The sequence below is a fragment of the Rhinolophus sinicus genome, chromosome 14, assembly GCF_057876585.1.
Source record: "Rhinolophus sinicus isolate RSI-liver-muscle chromosome 14, RSI-T2T, whole genome shotgun sequence".
Taxonomy (NCBI): Eukaryota; Metazoa; Chordata; class Mammalia; order Chiroptera; family Rhinolophidae; genus Rhinolophus; species Rhinolophus sinicus.
In genome coordinates, this window is record NC_142514.1 from 153,329,624 (window position 1) to 153,354,500 (window position 24,877).

Consider the following 24,877-nt stretch of genomic DNA (forward strand, 5'->3'; position numbering starts at 1 on the left):
TTCAATCTAAAGAAACTTGGTTGTTACAGGGGCCACAGGACAGGGAGAAGGGAAATCAGGTTGCAGAATGAGAAGGCAGAAAGATCAATGGATAGAAATGCTTAAAATGCCAAAGTACAGCTTAATATCAGAAAGACCATTCTAAAAATGAAAATTTGCCAAAAACATAAGGAGGGGCTGTCTCCAGGTGGACCTTCTCTAGTCACAGGAATCCGTTAGAAGCAGAGAGTTTTCTTTGGCTGATAGCAGAAGGAGAATTCAGAAAGATTCAAAGCACAAGAAGAATCTAAGGCACCATTGCTTTAAAGATGAAGGGGCCATGTGCAGAGATTGAAGAGCATCATCTAATCGCTGAGAGCAACCCTGGGCCTACCACCAGCAAGGAAACAGGACCTCAGTCCTATAACCACAGGAACTGAAATATACCAACAAGCTGAATGAGCTTAGAAGCAGATTCTTTCCTAGCGTCTCCAGATAAGAATCCAGCCCAGCTGATAACCTGATTTTGGCTTTGTGAATCCCAAGCAGAAAAATCCAGCTGAGGCCACCCAGACTTTTGAGGTCTAGAACTATGAGCTAATAAAGAGATACTGTTTTAAGCCACCAAGTTTGTAGTGATCTGTGCAGCAAGAGAAAACTAATACAATGGGCAAATGGATAAACAAACTGTGGGACAACATATAATGAAATACTACTCATCAATAAAAAAGGAACAATCTACTCATACACATAACATGGATGAATCTCAAAAACATTGTGCTGAATGAAATAAGTCAGATACAAAAAAGTACATACTGTATAATTCCATTAATATGAAACTCTAGGAAAAACAAATCTGAGTTTTAGTGATAGAAAAAGAAAGACAAATCTGATTTTATAGTGATAGAAAGGCTGGGGTTGGGGTGGGTGGGTTGACTGGTCACATCCCCTTCCCGTCTGACTTTTCTGCCCTCAGCCCAGCACTGGAGCCGGGAAGGTCCACTCACAAAACACACCATTGCACATTCATTTCTCTCTCTGCCTCTGAAAAATCTCTGAGGGCCCCATTATCCCCTAATGTGGGTAAACATTCTATCAAAAGCATATTCTATCAAAAACCTTGAAACATACATTCCAAAGGCAGTAATCAAGTTTTCAAAGCACTATGGTACATAGATTTCTCTTTTTAAGTTCCTTTTAATGGTATGTCCCATTTATACAGAGCCATACTTGGAGAGGTGAGTATTTACAATAATTAACACTATTTTTTAAAGTATTATTTTAAATAAGTTGCAGCCAGCAATGATAACTGAGGAAGTCAGGAATCTGGCCCTATCTTCAAGTAAAACAGAGGTCATATGTTTTTGAATGAATGATTTGTTCTAGCAGCTCTAACGTGAGTGAAGCTGTAAACATAAGCTGCCACCTTGTACCACATGCAGCAGGAAGGATACATGGCAGGGGGTAGAGACCATGAGCTCTGCAATCACAGATGGTCAAGAAGCTCCTGCAACAGTCCAGGTGAGAGTAGGTTTAACTTCTGGTTCTACCGCCTATTTGTTTTGTGAACTTGGCCAAGTTACTAAGACTTTCCAAGTCTCAATTTCCTCATCTGCATAGCTGGCATTTTAGCAATAACTTCACAGGTCTATCATGAGGATTGAATTTAACTACCTAAATTTACCGTGTTTCCCTGAAAATAAGACCTAGCCGGACAGTCAGCTCTAATGTGTCTTTGGGAGTAAAAGTTAATATAAGACCTGGTCTTACTTTACTATAAGACCGGGGCTTATATAACATAACATAACATAACATAACATAACATAACATAACATAACATAACATAACATAACATAACATAACATAACACAACACAACACAACACAACACAACACAACATAACATAACATAACATAACATAACATAACATGACACCAGGTCTTATATTAATTTTTGCTCCAAAAGAAGCATTAGAGCTGATTTTCCAGCTAGGTCTTATTTTCAGGGAAACAAGGTAGTACTTGGGTAAAATACGAGGTCTTGCAATTATGTTCACGAACTCATCCTAGAAAAAGTGTTACATACCTCCTTGCTAAATATCACTAAGGTTGCCTTCGAGGTACTCCCCTTGGGAAGATGTACAATGATGCCAGTGCCTAGTCCACCCTTCAAAGCAATTTTGGAACTCTTTTTCTGGAATGGCCATCAGAGCTGTCATCATATTACCCTTGATGTCCTGAATGTCATCAAAACGTCATCCTTTTAATATTTCCATTATCTTTGGGTAAAGAAAGAAGTCATTGGGGGCCAGACTAGGTGAGTACGGAGGTTGTTCCAGTATAATTATTTGTTTACTGGCTAAAAACTCCCTCACAGACAGTGCCATGTGAGCTGGTGCCTTGTCATGATGCAAGAGCCATGAATTGTTGGTGAAAAGTTCAGGTCGTTTAACTTTTTCACGCAGCCTTTTCAGCACTTCCAAATAGTAAGCTTGGTTAACTGTTTGTCCAGTTGGTACAAGTTCATAATGAATAACCCCTCTAATATCAAAAAAGGCTAGCAATATCGTTGCAAAAAGTTTATGAACTTAATCGTAGACACTTACATGCTAGTTCACTTACATGCTTGCTCATTTGTCCATTGGAGCTCTGACGGCCCCAAGAAACAAAAGGGCAAGTGGGAAATTATTTAGAGGCAAGGAAGAAATCTTTTTACCCTCACACCTATTTTATCTTTCATTAAAAAAAAAAATTAGAAGAGAAAAACTCTTCAAATTCACTTTTGAATTTGATTCTCTCTAACTGTGTCAGCAACGATAATTTTATGAGCAAACAAAACATTTCTGTGTTCATCAACTAACAATGATTTTAGACCTCTATAGGGCACTTTAAAAGCATTGTATATGTTTCCATATTAATCAAAATGCTGGTCCTATTCTAAAAAATGGTGCTTTTTTTTCCTTTTACGATTTCAAAATTTCCATCAGTGATAATATAATCCAACTTAATGAGTGTTATGTGCCAAGTAAATGCTAAGAGTCTTTATCGTTAATACACACAAAGCATCAATCTCAGCATTGATACCACCTGGAACTTATTTTTAAATTTAATCATTCTTTCTAAGAGTCCGACTACTTAACAGCAACTAAAAATCATCCCAATTTTCCCATTTGATATGTGCTCAGGTCTTCAACTGCCATTATTATTAAACTAAAATCTACCATTTTCCCCCTAACAACCTTCTCAGCTCACTGAGTCAATGGTTCAGTGACCCTATCTGGAGGGACCGGTAGGGAAATGCAACACACTTCTGACCATTCTAAGTGCTTTGTCGACAGTCAACATTCACACAAACGTGAACCACTGTTGTGATTATGTCCATTATAACCTCTGGGTGCTCGCCTCACATATACCTGGTGTATTCATGTGTACGGGGACACATGCTGGGGAGCCTGGACTCAGGAAATATTGAGTGGCATGGATGTTACATCAGAAATTCTGATAGATAAACAAGGTCCCCTGGAAGGCTTCATTCAGCTAGACTGTAAAAGGCAGCCAAATGTTTGATGGAGAAAGAGGATGCACAGAGGGGATCGGGAATGGTGGTGTCAGGAGTGATGAAGGGCACTGAGCACAGGTGTGAAACAGGCAATTCACCAGCACCTAAGATTCCACACACACAGAACGGAATGAACCATCTACCACCACCCCACCCCAGTTTGTTTTGCCTTCTGACCCTCCTCTTTCTGTTTGTGCTGCCATCCCCACCCTCCGTCACCTTAGAATCGTGAAACCTCCTCTCACTCCCCAAGTCCAGCCAATAGCCAAGGGCTGTCATTCTGTCGCCCTGGTTCTGCTCACGTTGTCTCTCTTCTCCATCCTCATTGTCACTGCACTATTTCAGGCTCTCAGAACATCGGTACTGGACAATTGTAATAGCTTAATTATTTCCTCTCTCTGTTGTTTCCCCTTCTCTGCAATTCACTGGGGGCCCAAGGTAACCTTTCTGAACCTCAGCTCTGACTGGCAATTCCCCTGGTCAAAATCTGCTAATGGCTCCCCTGTGCCTACAGAACAGACCAGGATCTTTTAACCAGATATTTAAGTCCATCTATGAACAGGCTACAGCTCACGTTGGCAAATGATACCACCCCCCCGAATCACCCCACACAAGAAGCCTGTGTTCCAAGCAAAGTGGACCATTCCCTGGTGGTCCCCTCTGGGCTTCTGTCCACGTGAGTCCCTCTCTTCCTGTCCTGGCCTCCTAGCTTCTTCTGTCAAAACATTGCCCATCCTTCACACTCTGTGGAAATCTCCCTTCTCCATGAAGTCCTCCCTCACCCCCCAGCTAGAAGAAATGTCATCACCCTCAGACTGTCTATAGCACCGTATCTATAGTTCCCAGGACAAGGGGATTTTCTTCCGTGAGAGCTGTTTATGTGCACATCCTATCCCTCCCGTCAGCTGAGAGACTTTTTAGCTCCTCCCCATGACTCCACCTCTGGCACCAGGACCACAGCACAGCAGCAGAAGAGAACAGGCTCTTTGCTTTGGGACTCATTTCCCACATCTGTAATAGGAAAATAACCCAACCTAACTCACAGGAATATCAAAGGGATTAACTTAGAGAACTTATGCAAACTATCAGCACACAGTAGGCAGTCACCAAATTCAAAACCCCATTCTTTTTCACATTGCTGAGTATTTGTTGAACAAATAAAACCTTGCATGCTCTATAGTTTGCAAAGAAATGTTATTGTATTTTTTTCACTGAAGGAGGCAGAGAAGGATGGGGGAAACCAATGACCAAAGACTCACTAAATATACAGAAGACATGAGTAGCCCAGTCTGACTGGATGAACAACTCCTACTGGGGATGGAGGGTTAGACTGTGAAAGAGCTGAATGTGTCACCTGATAGCGTCAGGGAGTTTTACATTCAAAAGTGGGGCAGTCTTTAGAGTCCAGCACGGAGCATGACAGATGAAGGCTGGGACAGATCATTAGAGGCGGCTGGAGCGGTCCAGGAAAGAGGGCACACACGCCTGGTTGTGGCTGCTGGCAACCACAAGGGAGCAGACAGGAATGGTTGGATTTGCAAGGCACGTCCACCGAACACCAATGACAAGGCTGGTGAAAGCTGACAGAGGAAGGGACCGGAGAACGCTTACCAAGCTGAGTCACAGAGGACTCCACGCCTGGGTGATGGAGAACGGAACACCCGGGAGACCTGAGGGACAGCGGGGAGGTGGGCGAGCATGGGCGGAGCAGCATGTGCAGGACGAACACAGGTTTTCATTTTTAGTTTGAGGTGCAACACAGGTAGAAAAGAGGAATTAGTGCTCAGTGGTCCTGGGGGGCTGAGAAACCACTTCAGAAACAAACAAAAACCTCCTTTTGTACACGAGGGCCTACAAGGATTCACTGAACAAGTGTCATGTAGGACAGTGTCCCACACGCTGACCCCATGAACTCTCTGGGGAACAAGGGAAAGGGGGTGTCTTCTATCCATCAGACGTCACCTGCCTGGGAGGTCACTCCTTCTAGTCTGCTTTTCCTTCCTTACGCTGACAAGGCATAGCACTGCCAAAGGGGTCCCAAATTGTTTTATCTGCAAAGAGAAATTCAGAGAGTTGGTACCTTCCTTACATAAAGAGCTGGCTTACACGGAGAGGATAAAATATATGAGGACTAAAATCTAGTCTGGTATTAGGGTCCAAAATTTATGAGCTAGGTCACCTAGAGTTAGTCACTTAAACTCTCTGGGTCTCAAGTGTTTTATTTGTTAAGTGTGATAATACTATCTCATGTGCCAGAAAGGACCAGAAGATTTCAGGAGGTCTCTCAGTTCTAAGATCTACAACTCGGTACTTCATCCACTTCCTAAGGTCAGACTCCACTCTCTCTGAAGCGATAGGTTGTGACTCACTGCAGAAATCTACATGACATGGGGAGAAACCTGGCAGGAGCACAGGTTGAGAATGGGGGCAGATATTCCAACTGTCAGGTCACAAGAAGATACAGCTAGAATATGAAAGCTGTCCCAGGCACAGAAGATAATTAATCTTCAAGGCAATAAAAATATTTAATTCATTCATCTGAGAGAAATGACAAGAGAAAAGATAGATATTTGCTTTTTCCCTCTCTGTTCTGAAAAGGTTGCTGTGGATGGATCACAGAACGTTTAATGGACATTTAATATAAGAGCCTGAGATGCAAACAAGTAAATGATGAGGGGCCCGGGCAGCAAGCAGGGGAAGCTGACACTGGAGCACTGCAACCAGGGCAGCCGTTTCCAGAGCAGAGCTGTGGGAAGAGCTTACGTATAATCATTCCAGTGACAACAAAGTGAGATGGGTGTCAATATGAGGGAAATTGCAGGGGTGAGAAATCGTAGTATTTGATAATCGAATGGGCAGATATGAAAGGAAGGAAGAGGCCCACAGAAGCTGCCCTGAGCTTCCTCACCAGCCTCAGAATGGGGAGTCACCAAAGTGGGCAAGAGGAGAGCCACGGCCAGAGGAGGGGCGTCTCCATGTTCTGTGGATGGTCTTCAGGGACACGACAACCGCCATCAGCAGTGAACACTACAAATCCCTGCTTCAAGGCCTGCATGACCACAAAGCGCCAGAGCAGGCAGTCCGCACCTGCTCTCCACCCAGAACAGAGGGGTGGGCATCTAGGGCCAGAGGAGGACATTCAGGGAAGTGCCCAAGGTCTGGGGGAGTAGCAACGCAGACGGAAGAGGAGAAAATGCAAGAAGCCCACTGCATTAGACCCTATGCTGGTTTTGTATCTCCTATACCTCAGCGAGAAGAGTCTGGGTTCTCCAAGCTGCCCCCTTGGCAGCAGCTAACATGAATGGCTGAGGACTAAGGACACTCTTAGGTATTCAAGACCAAAGAGGCTGTGGCAGGGGTGGATGAGTTCAGAAACGACTATTCAGGGCCACCACACCAGGCTGACCCCGCTGAGGCTTTCCACTGGAACTGCAGCCCTGCCTTTCGCTTCCCTTTACGTAACCCTGCAAGGAAGACAGGTGACTCTTGAGAAACTTCAGATTACGGTCTCACTTCAGCTTTTCTCTTTCTATTCCAATCACTTCTAAGAACTGTTCAGATGACGTTCACTCTAGTGACAAGTCCTAGTATGACCCCAAAATGAAAATATATGGAAATTTCTATGAATGTGACAGCCTCTGGGTGGAAATCTGCCTAAGTATGAAGAAGCATTTCTTCTTTCCTTCCCTGTCTTCCCCTTTCTGCTTTCTTTCTTTCAGCAAATACTGACTAGATGCAAGGCCTACTAATTTGCAACTGAATGTATCCTTCCAAGACCCAGGGAAATTATTTAGACGTATTTAAAACCACCTGCTCTGAGCTAAGATAAAGTAAAATAGGCCTTCTCGCCCGCTCTCTTGCTTGCTCGGGCTTTTGCTCCCACTCTCCTCCTCACGAATCAAATCAAAGGGGCTCTGACCACTGCCCGTGGCTTGGGAGGGAGACTGAGGCGGCAGCTCGGGGGACGACGCTGCAGTGGTGGTGGTGGCTGGAAGATGTCGGCAAGGACGAGCAGCAGGAGCAAACCATCGCCGAGGACCTGGTCGTGACCAAGTATGGGGGAGGGGGGGGCGCGACATTGCCAACCGGGTACTTCGGTCTTTGGTGGAAGCATCCTGCTCAGGTGTGTCGGTACTGAGCTTGTGTGACAAAGGTGATGCCATGATTATGGAAGAGACAGGGAAAATTTTCAAGAAAGAAAAAGAAATGAGAAAGGTATTGCCTTTCCCACCAGCATTTCAGTAAGTAACTGTGTATATCACTTCTCCCCTTTGAAGAGTGACCAGGACTATATTCTCCAGGAAGGTGACTTGGTAAAAAGTGACCTTGGGGTCCATGTGGATGGCTTCATTGCTAATGTGGCTCACACTTTTGTGGTTGATGTCGCTCCGGGGACCCAAGTAACAGGGAGGAAAGGAGATGTCATTGAGGCAGCTCACCTTTGTGCTGAAGCTGCCCTGCGCCTGGTCAAACCTGGACACCAGATCACACAAGTGACAGAAGCCTGGAACAAAGTTCCCCACTCATTTAAGTGCATGCCAACAGAAGGTGTGCTGTCACACCAACTGAAGCAGCGTGCCATTGATGGAGAGGAGACTGTTACCCAGAATCCCACAGACCCGCAGAAGAAGGACCAGGAGAAAGCTGGATTTGAGGTACGTGAAGTATATGCTGTGGGTGTTCTCATCAGCTCAGGAGAGGGCAAGGCCAAAGGTGCAGGACAGAGAACCACCATTTACAAACGAGATCCTTCTAAACCGTATGGCCTGAAAATAAAAACTTCATGTGCCTTCTTCAGGGAGGTCGACAGGCATTTTGTTGCCATGCCATTTACTTGAAGAGCATTTGAAGATGAGCAGAAGGCCCGGATGGGTGTGGTGAGTGCGCCAAACATGAACCGCTGCAACCATTTCATGTTCTTTATGAGAAGGAGGGTGAGCCCAGTTAAGTGCACAGTTCTGCTCATGCCCAATGGCCCCATGCGGATAATTGATGTTCCCTTTGAGCCTGACCTTTACACGCGTCTGAGATGGAAGCCCAGGATGCAGAGCTAAAGGCCCTCCCTCCAGAGTTCTGCTAGCGGGAAAACCCAGAAAAAGAGAGAGAGAAAAAAAAAAAGAAGGCTCCCAAGACCGCAGAGAATGCCACCAGTGGGAAAACATTAGAAGAGAATGAAGCTGGGGACAGGTGGGTCCCATCTCCCCAGCTTGCTGCTCCTGCCTCATCCCCTTCCCACCTCACCCCAGGCTCTGTGAAATGCAGTTGTCTTCTCCACCCAGGACCACCAGCAGAGCGGGGGTCTCCCTGCCCCCCTCCCAGTCCCCCAATCCAACCCCCTTCCAACAACAACCAGCTCCAACTGACTCTGGTCTTGGGAGGCCAGGCTTCCCAGTCATCAAAGACTACTTTAAATTGAAAAGAGAAACGGAATAATAAAATCAGGAGTCAAATAAATAAATAAATAAATAAATAAATAAATAAATAAATAAATAAATGAAAATAAAGTAAAATAAAATAAAGAAACCTCTGCTGTAAGGAGGACTGGGTCTGTTCTGGCCACCTGACTACCAAAGCCACCAAAATCTGACTTTCACAGCTGGAATGCCTGACAACTATTCTAATGGGCTTGTTCTTCTGTTCGCCTTCACTTAGCTCAAGCCAAAGACCACCTGGCATTTGAATTATAAACTGTCTCACAAACGTGTTGGCCTTGAAAGATCCTGTGTAAATGGCTCATTTGATTAGCAAACTTTGGTACACCTATCAGAACATGGGTATATATTTCCTGCCTTTCAACTGCAACATCAGTACTTGGTCCAAAAGCAGAATTCCTTGAACTGAGACCATTCAAACGATCCAGGGAAAATTACTGTGGAGACTGTTTTATTCCCACCCTCTGATTTCTCCCCAAAAGAGAAAGAGATGCTGCACAGAATTAAAATGGTCTAACAAAAGTTATCTTTAAAGCAAATTTCAGTAAATTTAAGTATTCTTTATTGAAAACAATTTTCAGTCAAAAGAAGCCCAATTTTCTCACAGAATAACATAAAAGTACAATGGCCTGGATTCCTGCCACACTCAGCTTTTCTGACTTTGAGAATTTGTGCCCTCACTCTGAGGCAAGACCCATTCCTACCAAGCATTCTTGGGGAGGCACCGGCCTACTGCAAAACCAGGCCTGGCTCGATCTGGCTTGGCCTGGAAGGAAAGGGATACAGTTATCTAGCAGGGATCCGAGGGACCTAGGAATCCAGAGCCAGCAGGATCCAGGTTCCCTTCCTGATGGGTAATTTACAGGTGGAGACCGCTGGGCATCTCTGAGTTCACATGACAGGAGTCAGAAAGAGGATGATAGGAGTGAAATCTCGAAGGAGACAGCGGCTGCTCTCAGAGCCCCATTAGAAATGAGGACAAGTGCATGACTGGGCATAGTGTGGTTCGAATAGCACTGGGCTGGCCTGTGTTGCTGCCCCTTCCTCTCTGTGCCTTCGCTTGTCTGTCTGTAAAACAAGGAGCTCGATGAACAGCTCCTCAGGGTCCCAGGCAACTCTGACATGCTGAGAGGTTCCAGCCCCAGATGACCGGGGAGGTGTCCGGCCTCCACAAGGCAGTCCTGAGACAAGCACAGGCCACCAGCGCCTTCCTCTCATGTCTTCCTGTCTTGACCCAATTCATCGCTCACAGACGAACTCAAATGGCACTGCCTTCAAGAAGTTTCCCCAACCCTTTTGACATAATCGCTCACTCCTCCTCCCTCAAGGAGCCCCCGATTTGTCACAGTGCTGAGCACGGAGACTTTCAGAGATGAATGAGATATTAAGGGGGGATGGGCATTACAACCCTTTCGTCATCGCTGAGCAGAACTCTCACTGCGAGTTCCAGGCCCTGACAAACCCAGCTCTGGGAAGTCAAAGACCTGCTCCAGGGTTTGGAACACCAGTGGCTAATGAAGACTTTCCGTCTGAACCAACCTTTGGTTTTTTGACTGAGAAAAGGCCATTCATGAGCAGCCAGTTATAAAAAGCTTTGTGGTCCTGTAGAGAAACAGAAAGCAAAATGGCCACAGGAACAATCGCCTGCAAAGGAAAGGGTGGGTGGGGGGCTGCGGTGCAGAGCCTGGGGAGGTGGGGTGCTCCTGGCTCAGGTTCTGGGAGACAGTGCCATGCTGTGGCCACCTGCCGCCTGTGCGCCGCCTTCCGCAGAGGCTGCAGGTACAGGAGGCCTGTTTTCTGACCCAGTTTTCTCCCCAATCTCTATTTAGCGGTTCGCTAGTGATGCCCCTGGCATGCCAATCAGATACTGCAGCCTGCAGTGCAGTTCGCTACAACAAATTCACAGTTCCTAGTAAATTTAGTGGAAAAGTACTGTGTCAAGCAGCCTAATTAAACTGACGTAATTTCCACAACCATCCACTTTTATCAAATAATCAAAAAAAACACTCAGGGAAAAAAGAAAAAAGAAGGAAATCATGTCTTTTGGATCTTATGAAATCAACTGTGGTTGTGATGCATTTGAAGAATCATTCCGTTCAATGTCCTTGGAGCCTGTCCAAGTCTTGGGCCCTGCATGAGACCTTGGACTGTGCTGGGAAGAGCACTCGATTACAAGTCTGGAGGCTCCTGTACAGACCCTCACTCACCCTGTGACCTTGGACAAGTTCTTCACAGCCTCTTGGGGGGAAGGGGGGGCTATCAAACAAGTCTACCATTAAAATGGCCTGTAAGTCTCTTCTTCTTCAGACTGCCAAACTGCCAAACTTATGACCAAAAAATAAATCATGTACTTTCATGGGGCTAGTGGAACAAGCGCTAAACTGGAGGGCTCCATTCTGGTCCCAGTTCTGCGACTAGCTAATTGTGACCTTGGGCACACCACACCACCCCTCGAGACTCCAAAGTCCTCATGGGCAAAATGAGGATGCTGTACTGGATGAAACTCGAAGGTCCCGTCTGATGCTAACGCTCCAGTCTATTCCATAAAAGAAACCTGTCAGCACGACCACAAAGAGGACAGTTCCGAGTGTCACCAACCTGGAGCATTTCAATCTGCCCACACTGGGCTTCTTTTTCATTTGATGGGAATTAGTTACGTGTTCTTCCCCACTGTGTTTAAAGATATTTTATTCTAAAACTGCAAGAGGGATACTTGCCTCTTCCTCCTCTAGACATAACTCAGCAAATAAGGTCACGTTTTTCCTCCTTCCTCCCCAGGTGCCACCCTTGTAATATGGCGTGATCCACGCAGAGAAAGAGTGAGGGTTACCTAGAGTGAAACTTGAGTGACACCTCTTTGCTGACCTGAGGTGCCACTCAGGTTTCCAAAACGGAAAGAATGCCCTAGACCTGAATGAGCCAGGTGATAAAGGCAGGTTGGCCAACGGAGAAGGACCTTGCACAGAGAGGGGGGTAAGGGAAGGGGACTGGGTAAACAGCCAATCAGGAATCAAACATCAGGTTTCTCTTGTGACAATAAACGGACTGCACGTAGGAGAAGGCAAGGCAGACAAATGTAAGGGTGAGACAAAATAACACTCCTCCTCTTCACTGTGTGCACAGCTAATCAGCTACTAGCCCCAGAAATTCCACCCCCCTTATATTGAGTCCATTTACTTCTCTCCTTTATCACTGCCATGACCTTAATTCAAGTTCTCATCGGCGCGGGCCTCAATCACTGCCACTGTCTTCCGACTCGCTTCTTATCTCTGTCTCTCTCTCTCCAATCCATCTTCACCCTGCCAGCATAGCGATCTTTCTAAAATGCTATTCTAAACAAGTCACTCTTCCACTTAAGATCCTTCCATGACCCTGTCATTACCTTCAGAACAAAATAAGAGCCCTGCACAGTCTGGTTCCACATCACCTCTCCTGCGTCCTCCCTCACCATTCCTATAATCTCTGTTTCAGTAGACCGAAGTGTTTGCATTTCCCTAAACATGCAGCTTTGGGTCTTCTGCTTGGTCTCCCTACCACCCCAACCACCACCACCACACACGCACTCCGAGCCAAATCCAACTCATCCTTTAGGACTCAGTTCAGACATGATGTCTTCCAAGAAAATTTCTCTGCTTCCCCCCACCCCAAATCTGGATCACATGTCCCTCATCATTTGCTCCCACAAACACTACTTTATTATCTTCACAAACACCACCATATTGAATTGTAAAGGGCTCCGGATTCTTTGGTCTCCTCAAGTTTTAACATCTTGGAACCCCGCAATGCCTAAGTATAGTGCTTGACATTGGAATTCGGAAAATAGGTGATGAACAAATGAATAAGTAAATAAATAAATGTGGGAAAACGAGTCTACCTCACAGGAGGGGGAGTCTCAATCTATCAAAAAAGAAAGAACCATGAGACATATGGAATAGTTAGGAGAAGAAAGGTAAGGGACAAAGCAGGGTCTAAGGTTCAGACCAAGGATAAACTTGGCATTGGGAAAAATAAAGGCAGAGACCAGTGGGAGCTGGAGCTAAGGGAGACGCATGGAGTTTCACGGTCAGCACGGGCAGCCACAGAAGAATCTCAGGGTCTGAGATGCAAGAATGTCTTCCTGCTGAAATCTATAGGACTCTCCCAAGACTCAAAAGATAGAGAAGCAGCACAGAAAATAATAAATAGTTTAGCTTGGAATCACAGAAACACCTCAGGCTAAACCAGAACAAGCCCAGGCAGATCAAAGAGAAGACACTGGCAGGAGGAGCCAGGAGGTGCAGCGGAAAGAACCTCCTTCCAGCCGGAGTCAGGAGGCTCCACCACTTGCCGGCTCTGTGACCCCAGGCAAGCCAAGCCTTTTCTTCCTCTTAGGAAGCTCCGATTTTTCATGGGTAAAATGGCACCTAACATCCATTTCATAGAGTTGTTTAAAAAAACACATAAGACATACTATAGTGTGTTAACAAAATGAACAATGTAATTGGCACATATTGTCCTGAATGTTGACCGGAAGCCTCTGCTGTCCCAACGCATCGAGTGCTTGCAAGTTGTTCTAGATTCCTTATGAAGGGGAGGGACACATGTTGATACATAAATGTCCTCCAAGATACGAGTGACGCAATATGTCACCATTTCCGGCAGGAGATGCTGCTGGAAAGGGCAATGCTTAATCCAAAGGAATGGCACTGATAATGACAAACTTGTAAGCTAGGTGAGGGCCCCGCGGGGAGGGCACAGAATAATGCGCTGTTTTGTGTAACTGTCACAATACGGATGCCTTACTGCTGATATGGCTGAGGTCTCACTGTACTAGTAGACTTGAATAGAGAATAAACCAGAACTATGTCCATAGGAAATGGAGTATCATATCAGCTGAATGGTGATCACCCCGGATGTGCCTCTCAAACTGGAAAAAGGAAACGTGTATCAGGAGTAGAAGCCGGGTTTTCAGGTCTTAGACACAAAAACACCAGGGTGTCCAAGAAGGAGCTCCTAGAAGGTAAGTTTTCCGATTGGACCTTTCACACAGGCAAGAGGCTGGAGCTAGAAACCAGAGAACCAGGCCAGAGTCAGGGGACTTGTGCCCAAGCTCTGGCACAAGAGGCCACGTGTCTCAGCCTGAGTGAACCCGTCTGCTTCAGTTTCTCCTCTCCTTTGTCTGGCCCCCTATCCCTCCCTCATTGGCATTCAGAGAAGCCTTCAGAACAGTGCCAGCCTGCATCAGCTGGGATCAGGGGACTCAGAGAAAGGGCAGTGTCCAAACTGGGGCCAAAATGTTAAATGGGGACCACAGCTCCCTCAAGACCCAAAAGGGGAGGTGAGATCAGAGAGACAGAGTTAGGACCACTTGCCACTTGCCACCTACACACACTGAAAATTTCCCTCCAGGACTAAATTTTATAAGTTCCGGGTGTGTTTTAATAATGAGCTAACTGATGGGAATTTTTCTTATTGCGTGAAGCCTTCATAATACCTTGTGACTCATACACCATGCATTCATTCACTCCACTTTTACTGAGCACCTACGGTATGCCCAGCATACACAAAGGGGATATAGAAAAAAAATCCAGAAGTGATACACGCCCTCAGATGTCCAACGTAGACGGAGAGGAAAGACAGGTACACATGAAGCCACTTTTTAAAAAGACCCAAAAAATCTGGCTGTGAATCAATACCAAATGTGCTAATATAAAACATCAGTGCAGGAGAGAGAAGAGGGGGACCAAGGGGGTCTTGTGGGCTCAGGTAGGTGGAGAAGACTTCACAGAGCACATAGAACCTACGCTGGACCTTAAAGAAACAGCAATATTTGGATAAAAGTTGGGGAAGGACAATAGCACTTCAAGATTATGGCAGCATTCATTCATTCATTCATTCATTCATTCATTCATTCAATAACTATTTATCGAACACCCACTCTGTGCCAGACACGGTGAACCTGAGATGAATAAGGCACAATAACAACCACCACAACAAGCACTTGGAGAGCTTAACACGTGCCAGGTGCTTTTAAGGTAATTCTGCCTGGATTACCTCACTTAATCCCCCCCAAATCCTATATAGTAAGTTACTGCTATTGTCCTCATTTTACAGACGAGGAGATGGGGCACAGAGAGGCTGAGTAACTTGACTGAGAGGTAGAGCCAGGAGTCAGACCAAGGCTGTCTGGCTTCAGGCAGCTCCCTTCCTTCCTCCCTCCCTTCTCCTTCCTTCCTCCCTCTCTTCCTCTTCCTTCCTTCCTCTTTCCCTTCCTCCCTCTCTCCCTCCCTTCCTCTTCCTTCCTTTCCCTTCCTTCCTTCCTTTCCCTTCCTCCCTCTTCCTTTCCTTCCTCCCTTCCTCCCTTCCCCCCTTCCTACCTTCTCCTTCCTTCCTTCTTTCTTTCCTTCCTTCCTTCCTCTCACAGTTTTGAGGTATGATTGATATATACATATTTAACATGTACTATTTGGTAAGTTCTGACATATGCATGATAAACCCAGCAAAACTCTCACTACAATCACAATAGCAAACATACCCAACACTTCCAAGTTTCCCGTACAGCTCTGGGAAGTTTTAACACTGAATCACTGACAGAACATGAAGCTAGGTGGAGAGGTAGCAAGGCACTAGTGTGGGGTTTAAGTAATGACAAGTTTAGTTTGGGATATGATGAGTTAAAGCTGTATCAGAAAATAGCCAAAGACAGAGAATTGGACAGGGGCTTGGCCACTGGAAGTGGAAATACTGACTTTAGAATCCTCAGCTAACGATGAAAGTGAGATTCCATCTGAGGGAAAAAACCCAGGGAGAAGAGCAGGGGTTAAGAACTGAACCTGGGGTTAAGAACTACAGTATAGTGGACAGGCAGACAGTGAAGGAGACAGAGGAAATAATGAGAAGATGTGAGATGTATACCATGCCATGAAAACCAAGGGAAAAGAAAGTTTCTAGAAAAGCCAAAAACAATGAGGACACTATAGACAGCATTTCAGAGCTGGGGCAAAAAACCCTCAGAAACACTCTCGTCTAATTTCTATCTGACAAGATAAAGAGCATCTAAATAAGGTTTGTAGACTAGTTACCAACAGGTACTGTACCTGTGTGAATTTCCTAGTTTCAATACTGTACTTATTACACACACTCCTTAACTTATGATGGGATTATGTCCTGTAAACCCACTGTAGGTTAAAGATATCATAAGTCAAAAATGTATTTAATACACCTAACCCACCGAACACCATAGCTTAGCCTGGTTTCCCTGAAATGTGCTCAGAATACTTACATTAGCCTAGAATCAGGCAAAATCGTCTCGAGGCCACTGCCCAGCGTCACAAGAGAGGATCATACCATATGTCACTAACCCAGCAAAAGGTCAGAATTCAAAATTTGAAGTATGGTTTCTACCGAATGTGTATTCTTTCACACCAGTGTAAAGTTGAAAAATCTAAGTCAAACTATTGTAAGTCGGAGACTGTCGACATAATACTTAAGATTCCAGCAATGGGGGAAGCTAGGTAAGGGCATACAGGATTCTCTGTACTATTTTTTGCAACTTCCTGTGAGTCTATCATTATTTCAAGAAAAAAGTTATTTTTTTTAAAGAAACTAATTGAGCATCCAATGTATGCTAGGCATCATACTGGATATATATAAACAATCATTTTAACCTTCAAATAATCCTATTGTTTTTCCCATTTTATAGCTGACAAAAATGAGATACACAATAAAGGACTTGCCCAAAGTCACCCCCTAATTTAAACGTTCACTTCTTCTGCGACGTGTGTAAATTCTATGTAATGCAGCCCTGACAAGTGGCCTCGTGGCTCCTGCACGAACAAGTCCCAGCCTCTATGCTTTATATCTACATGACTTTAGAATAAGCTACCTAACCCCAACCTAGCCTGTTTTTTCATCAGTAAAGTGGATCAGCAACTCCTGTCCTAATTCATTCCCAGGATTGTTGTGAGATGCCAGTGAGATGAAGGGTGTGAAAGCCCCTTGCAAACCGTAAAGTCTGTGCATGTCTGAGAGACGGACATTCTGAAATTGATGGCGAATGAGGTCAGCCCTGGCAAAACAGAGGGAAGGAAAACTGTCCACACTATCAGCTCCTCCTGGCCTGTTCTTTGGGGTAGTATATGACCCTGGGGATGCACCAGCGACGGCAGCATCTGGCCAAGGGCAGGCAGTCCTCTCTGCACAAACCTGTATCAGCAAACTCGACCCAATCACCATCCTCCCTCCACCAACTCCCCTTCCCCGCAGCCCCACACATATGGTGTCCTGGGCTGCGCAGATGCCCGGTACCCCCGGAAGCTTCGGTTCTTTGTAGATGAGCATTCTGCTACAAGGCTACTGGAAACACCCCCCTGACCCAGGGTCCCCAGCCCTTGCCCAAGCTGTGCTGTGGAAGGTAGGCTGTCCTCCGTACACCTAGAGCTTAAGAAATTAGCTGCTCCAGATATTGGGAGAGCTGACCTGTCCCAGGCATACCCCATGCTGTCCATGGTGCTGAAGTTAGCCAGAGATGAAGCAGAGACACACAGGGCTGTATGAAAGCAACAGAAACCTTGGTCTCACAGGCAGCTTGGCAGGGTACCAAGTCCCACTTGTAGAAATGCTTTTCTGGATTCAGTGGCCTGACATTTCAGGACGGAGGCCTAGCTGCCCTATGGGTCCGTCGGTCACGCACAGGACACGACCGAGGGAGGGATACCACTGCTGCCTGACTGCCCTGAACTCGATGAAAAGGCACTAATCACTGCAATGCCGGTGACTGCAGCACGAGCCCTCAAAGGAGGCCAATGGCTGGAAGGCGGGCAGGATTTGCAGCCTGGCTCTACCTCAACCCTTCTCTCTGCCACTGATGCAGCCTTAAGCTCAGCACGTTATACAGACCACGGCACCGCCTCCTGACTGCTCTTCCTGTCTGCTCCCAAGCCAGCCTCCAAGGGCATTCAGGGAGAGCTCTGATTGCATCACTTCTGTTTCAAAATCATTCACAGTTCTCACTGACGGCAAAACCGAATGAAGCCCAAATCCCACAGTGTAAGCGTACCATTCAAAGACCATTCAAACCGGCCCAGTCAACAACCTCTGTAATGTTGCTTCAATTATTCCCTTCGTGTTCTTTAGAATCCAACCAGAATTAACTACTTCTGATCCCTGAACTCAGCCTGTCATGCCTGCCTTTGTACTTTGTGTCATGCTAGCTCAAGCTAGCTCAAGTCCCACCTCTTCCATGAAGCTTTCCTGGTTATTCTAGTTCTCATTATTTTGAGCCACCCATTATCATTACCTGGGGAGCTCTTATAAAACGCTGATGTCCAAGCATCGCCCAGAGATTCTGATTTTATCTTTTAAAGTTTCTAATGTGCAACCACATTTAAACACCATCACCCTGGTTAGACGTGATCTCTCCACTCACGGAGCTCCTTACAGCACTTTAACTAAATATCTTCTATGACACATAATTTCTAGCTCCTTTTATAGATATTTTATTTCAAGAAGTCTTTATTGAGTCGGGCACTATTCTAGATATTACAATACAGCTGTGATCAAAATACAGCCCCTGCTCTCACGGAGCTTACATTCTGATGCGGAGACAGACGCTAAAGAAATTATATAAGGTCAAGTGACATGTGCTATTAAGAAGAGGAGGGTAAGGAGATGGAGAAGAAAAGCTGTCCGCTTTTAGAGAGTGGTTAGGAACAGTTTTGTGTATACATCTTATCTCCCTTCAAGAGCGCACACTGCCTGACAACAAGACCTGTGTCTAATTCACCTTTGTATCTCTCACAGCCTTTTGCATAGCACTTGGCACATAAACACATGTTTGTTATATAAACAAATGAAAGAGTGAGTGAGTGAGTGAGTGAGTGAGTGAGTGAGTGGACAAGGGGCCGTATCTATGGATACAGCAACCCTCATAGAGCCCAGGGCAGCAGATGAAACACACTTCATACTCAACAGATATTGGCTGAGTGGGAGAACATGACTGTATTTTGGGACAAGTTATCCTGATGGCACATATTTCTGGGAATAGGTTGTCACAAGATCACAGAATATCAAGCTGATCCTGAGATCACTACGCCCAGTTTCCTCATTTTAAAGATGAAACTGATATCCAGAGAGGTGATTACCTAACTGCCCACGATCACAGAAGAAATCAGAGGGCAAGGTGACCTATGTCCCCAGCTGTTCTGACTCCTGTCTAGTGCTCATTCTATCAAACTGAACACTTTTCCCAGGAGCACCAGAAAATTATTTTAAGGGTTGTTAATTCAACTGGCCCAAGAAGTAACTCAGATTAGCACCAGTATAACTACAGAAAACTCAGTTTTCTCGGCTTTCAAATGGTCTTTCTGAGAGCTACAACACGGTGCATTTAACAGACAACCTGACCCTCACCACAGCCCACCGCTCCACTCCACCACCCTCATCGAGGCAGGTAGACAGGACATCCCAGAGTAGGCAAGGGGCTGGTGAATTTCCAACTGTAAATACAACTCTAAACCTTTCCCCTTTTCCACCCTTAGCCACGGTTCCAGTGAATATGTAACACACAACTGCAGGCTCACTGGGAAACCTATGAAAGAGAACGGTAGCTGGAAAAGCAGAGAGGGGCTGAAGGCCCTGGTCAGGGGACGGAGACGAGCAGGTGCTGAGACTGTTACGTAGAAGGGATGGGCTGCCAGCGCATGGTTCGCCAGCTGGCCTTGGTGCGGGCAAACAAGCTCTGGCCCGAAGATAAGCAAGTACAACATTTTCTTTTCATTTTTCTCAAAATCTTCTGGAATCACAGAATCCATCTGGATGCAATAAAGACCAATTTCCTAGAATAACATCCCAAACAAAATGGTCTCCATAAGAGAGCCAAATATTATACCATCAGCATGGCCTTTCTTGGCCGTCTGGTAAGTAGAATGCTCTATTGCCCAGCCTTCCCACACCTCTACAGTTGAAGGCTGGTCAAAATGAGGCATGTGGAGATCCCAAAGGGTTTTCTGAATCATCAAAGAAAAACTGGACGTAGTATAACTTTTAGTGTCAAATACATTGTGTTATATTGATATGGTATTACTTTGAAACTGGCAAGTTTGTATTGGGCATAGATGAAAGACAAGCAGTGAGCTGATTAACTAGAGGAGAGATTTCCAGCTTTACTTGATCATAAGAATCATCTAGAGGCACTCGGCCCCTCCCAGTGAAAACCAGCAAGGTAGAGACCTCAAAGTCTGTATTTTTAGCAAGCACGCCCATCAGATGATTCTTATGAATTGGTTAGCACAGAAAACACCAAGCTAGAAAATCATAGTATTCACTTCATAGGATTATTATCGGAATTAAGCGGAACTATGTAAAGCTCTTGACACAGTGCCTGGCACATAACAAGGGCTCAGTATGTGCTGGTTGCTATTGTTACTTAATTATTAACAAGCCCTTCCAGAGCCTGGTTGACGGTAGTTACCATACGGACATCTACCATTAAAAGAGCAGAGAGCACTAGAATCCCGGAGTGGAAGAACTACCGCTAGTTACCTTTTTCTTATTAACTTTACCCCTGTTCCCCCCTCGCACAATGGTTCTCAGAACCAGCAGCATCAGCATCGCCTGGGAAATTATTGGAAGCAAACATTCTCAGGCTCCTCCCCCAGCCTCCTGAATGAGGACATCGTTAGAGGTGGGACCCAGAAATCTGTTTTAACAAGCTTTCCAGGTGATTCTGAGGCAGGCTATAGTTGGAGAACCATTGCTCTGACGTTGCCCAAGTATGATCCCTGGGGCATGGTATGTTAAGAAATGCAGAATCCCAGGCCCACCCTGGCCCTGCCCAGGGCTGTCTGAGCAGCGCCATCCTCGACCACAGGAATTCAGACACACACAAGAGAAAAGGGAGCTAAATGTACCATTGTTTTGCTTGTTGCTCAATGGTGTTTTAAGTGCTTACCAGGCACTGTCCTTTACACAGGTTACCCTGTTCATCGTCACCAAGCCATGTGGCAGGTATTTTAATTCCTGTTGTACAGATCAGAAGATCGGGGACCAAAGCAGTAAAGGAACTTGCTGAAGGTCACACAGCTAAGAAGTGGCAGAGCTGATCACCTCTGGGTGACCTCGGTCTCTGTTCCTTCCTCCACCCCAGGTGCCTGAGGATAGTCGATGACAGAATGGCTGAGCAGACACACTCCCTACCTGCTGGTACATATGGAGCAACTTCAAAACAGAGGCACTCCCCAACTTATGAGTGAGCAAGCCTCCAAAAGTATGTGTTTCTAACTCAAGTGTTTGGAACAGGGATGTGACTGTTTGCAGAAACTATTTTCGTCATGGCTTCTACGGGAAAATGCATTCTGAGTTACAGCACTAGACAGTAACGGCTCCTTGCAAGGTTGGTACATCTGGGCTCCAGGATGTTAGTGCTCCTTAGTGCTCCATTCCTATCAGCGTAAGAGAAAGCCCCTCCAAGGCAAACCCTTCCCAGACATTATGGCTTGGGAAGCACCCATTCATTCCCTCACGCAAAGATTTACTGAGTGCCTCCTCTAGAAAAGGTGCTGTGCCAGGTGCTACTGGTGATAAAAGATGAAAATAATCCATGCCTCAAGAAATTCACAGTCCAGGAAGGGAAATAAAGCAACAACAACAACAACAACAACACACACACCTACTTAAAATTCAAGGTGGACAGTGGTGAGTGACAAAAGAGAAATGTTAATGGCGGTTCAGAGAAGGGAGAGATCACTTAGGACCAAAGGATCAGGAAAGAGTTCCCAAGGACGTACCATCTAAAGTTGGGTCTGGAAGGATAGGCAGAACATGGATAGACCAAACTGGCACTCCTGGCAAAGGAAGAGGGTGAACAGAGGCATTGAGGTGGAAAGAGAAGGTCGTGTGATAGAACTGCAAGTAATTCCCTCAGCTGCAGCAAAAGGTTCACTTAACGTGGATGAAACTAGAAAGCCAGGTCTGTGCCTAAGCAGAGGAGACGCTAAAGGCCAGGCTGAGTGATCGGAACTTTCCTCTGTACGGATATAAAGAGCTGCTTCACATTACTCATCATGTTATATAATAAATCACTGAACTCCAAATCCTTTTCGAAAGAAGCTCGGGTAGAAACAAACACTTCCAAATGGGTATTGTAATTATTTTAAAGTCTGCTTTCTCCATTAGACTCAATTCAACTGACTTTGAGCATTAGTAGATGCTCAAAAGATGTGGAATGTATGAACAAAGGAATGACAAATAAGTACACTAATGAGCAGCTCTGAGGGGTTATGAGCAGGAGAAAGCAGCTCAACATCGCATCGTGGTGTAGAAAGGAAGTGGGTAAGGAGAGGGAGGCTGATGGAGAGACAGGCAGAGGCTCTAATGGTTAGGAGGCTATTGTGATCGGACAGGTGAGAGGCCACCAACCAGACTGAAGGCAATGAAAACGCAAAGGACAGAAGAGAGAAATACAGCTACAGGACCTCGCAAGTGATTGGCAACGGGCAAAGTCTCACTGAAGTTTGGAGCCTGGGTGGGGCTGCGAGAGTGACAACACCATGGGGATAATGGGGAAGTCGAACAGAAGAGCAAGGTGCTGTATACATAGCACTTCATTTAATCCTCAAACCCTGGGGGTATTATCGCCATTACTTCTCTGACTTCCTCGGCTCTGATTTTCATCCGTGCTCACTCTGCTTGAACCATGCGAGCCGCCTTGCTGTTTCTGGAACATGCCGGGTCACTCTTCACCAAGGACCACACCAATCCACCTCTTTGCTCACATGTCACCATCTCAGTGAGGCTTGTTATAAACTGCAACCCAAGTATCCCAGCTCCCCTGCAGAATTCCCCAGGTACCTTACCTGCTCTCTCTTTATTCTTCTTTTCATCATATTTCTTGCCTTCTAACATAGGATATGATTTTGTTTATTACGTCTACAGGTTAATATCTTGTCTTCCCTCACTGAAATGTAAATTCCATGAACACAAGGATTTTTAGTTATCAAATGCCTTGAACAGGGCTGGCACAGGGACTCAATAAGTGATTGTTCCACAAATTATCTCCATTTTATAGATGAGGAAACTGAGGCTCAGAGAGGTAACGCAACTTTCCCTAAATAACACAGTTGATCAGTCAGTCTGTCCAATTCCAACTTCCACTCTGCCCGGCTGTCTTGCTTTAGACAGGCCCACTTTGAGGGGACAGCGGCCCACCTGACAGGCTGTGATGAGCAGGCAGTGAGAAATGTGAGATTAGCGCCAACAGCAATCATGCCCACGAGACCATAGAGTCGGCCTGGCTGGGGGGCAAGTCCACGTGTGGCAGGTCCTGGGAAACGAGCACTCTGACCACAGCGTCACCAAGAGAACCAATGGTTTCATTTTCCAGTGCAAGTATGAAGAATCAAGGCCAGCTTCTCTAGCAAAGCAGCTCCTCATTTTTCCAGCTGTCTACAATTTCAAATTACAAACATACCTTCAGGGGAATGTATTTAACAAAGCGATGTGTTCTGTTTCCCTTTTTACCACCCATCCAGTGGATATGCAATTGGTGTCAGGGCCACTCTGACCCCCGGCCCCCGCGGCATCCATACCGCACAGGCTCGCTTTCCAGCGCAGCACACTAACACATTGGAGCAGCTCAAAATAAACGGCACTGGCAATGTGTAATTATTTCCAGCAAAAGAGTTGGTTCTGCATTTTGACAGTCATCTGATACATTACTGTACTCGATGCTAAACGGTGAGGCTGCAAAATTAAAGCTTTTTTTTTTAAAGTTTCAAAAGTCCTCATTATTAAATTATAAAGCAGGTCTTTTATGATGAGTCAGTCCAAAACCAAAAGGATGACAATGAAAGACTGCAGAAAGCTTGACTTCTTTGTATAACCTCTCACGTCCACGATCCAAGGCTGCTGTGAAAGTTAAATGAGATCGCACACCTAGCCCAGCTCCTGGGTCCTAAGAGGTCCTCAATAAATGCCAATTTTCTTCCTGAATTATTATCGTTATTGTCCCAGAAGCAGAATTTACAAACTACCTCAATTTGTCCATTGGGTCATGATTCCATCATCCCCAAAGAGCTCAGTCCACCAGGGAAAGGCAAGTAAACACGTAACTCCAGCACAGGGGGATGAGTGCTGAGAAAGCGAGTCACAAAGGGTTGTGGGGGGGGGGGGTTGTGTCTCCTGTGCAGACACCAGCTCTTCCCCCAGAGAGAGAGCAAGACCTGAGCTGATCTGGAAAGGGGAAGAGAGGACAGCAGAATGTGGGGAACGGTGAGGAGGGGAGGAGGCCTGGAAGCAAGAAAGAGCACATGATCTGGGGAAACTGCAATTAGAACCAGCCTAGAATGACCCATGTGGGCAAACAGATGGTATTTTCACCTGCAGCAGTAGCCCCTCTTTTTTTTCGTTAAAATGACAAAATGCACTGTCTTCTCAGCACAGTGGGAAGTGGCTGAGCATGTCTCCGTAGCCCACCCTCCCTACTCCAAATTCCCAGTGAGGTGATCTACGCACCTCTCGTGCTTGCTCTCAAAGATGAGACGGGAGAGATCTCTCCTGAAGAGGACTTGACGAAATCTAAGCTACCCCGGGACGACGTCTGAACGTGCTGAATCAGCTGTACTGCAGGAAACAGCGCGTCCTTGGGAAACGGGGCATATCACTTACGTACAGAACACCCCTCCTGTTCACGAAGGACAACCGTGAAACGTTTAACACTGACCTTCAATTATTAAACGAGCCCCAACGAACTCTGGCAGTAAGACGGATTGCACGCACTCACAGAGAGGGCTCCGGCAGGCCAGCCTAAATTATGTCAGGCTCATTCATTACGGCACCAGCAGACAGGGGGAGATGGAGGGCTCTCTCAGAGACCACAGGGGCATGTGGTTACGCAGAGCTTTCGGAGAACCCTAGGAAGAGACAGTCAAGCC

The 24,877-nt window shown here is 45.9% G+C and overlaps 1 protein-coding gene and 1 pseudogene across 13 annotated transcripts in view; one reads left to right on the plus strand and one right to left on the minus strand.

Moving 5' to 3' along the window:
* SERGEF (secretion regulating guanine nucleotide exchange factor) overlaps positions 1 to 24,877 on the minus strand; it is a 194,543-nt gene that overhangs the window by 85,306 nt on the left and 84,360 nt on the right. The window lies entirely within an intron of this gene.
* Positions 1,472 to 24,547, plus strand: LOC109455206 (proliferation-associated protein 2G4 pseudogene; annotated as a pseudogene).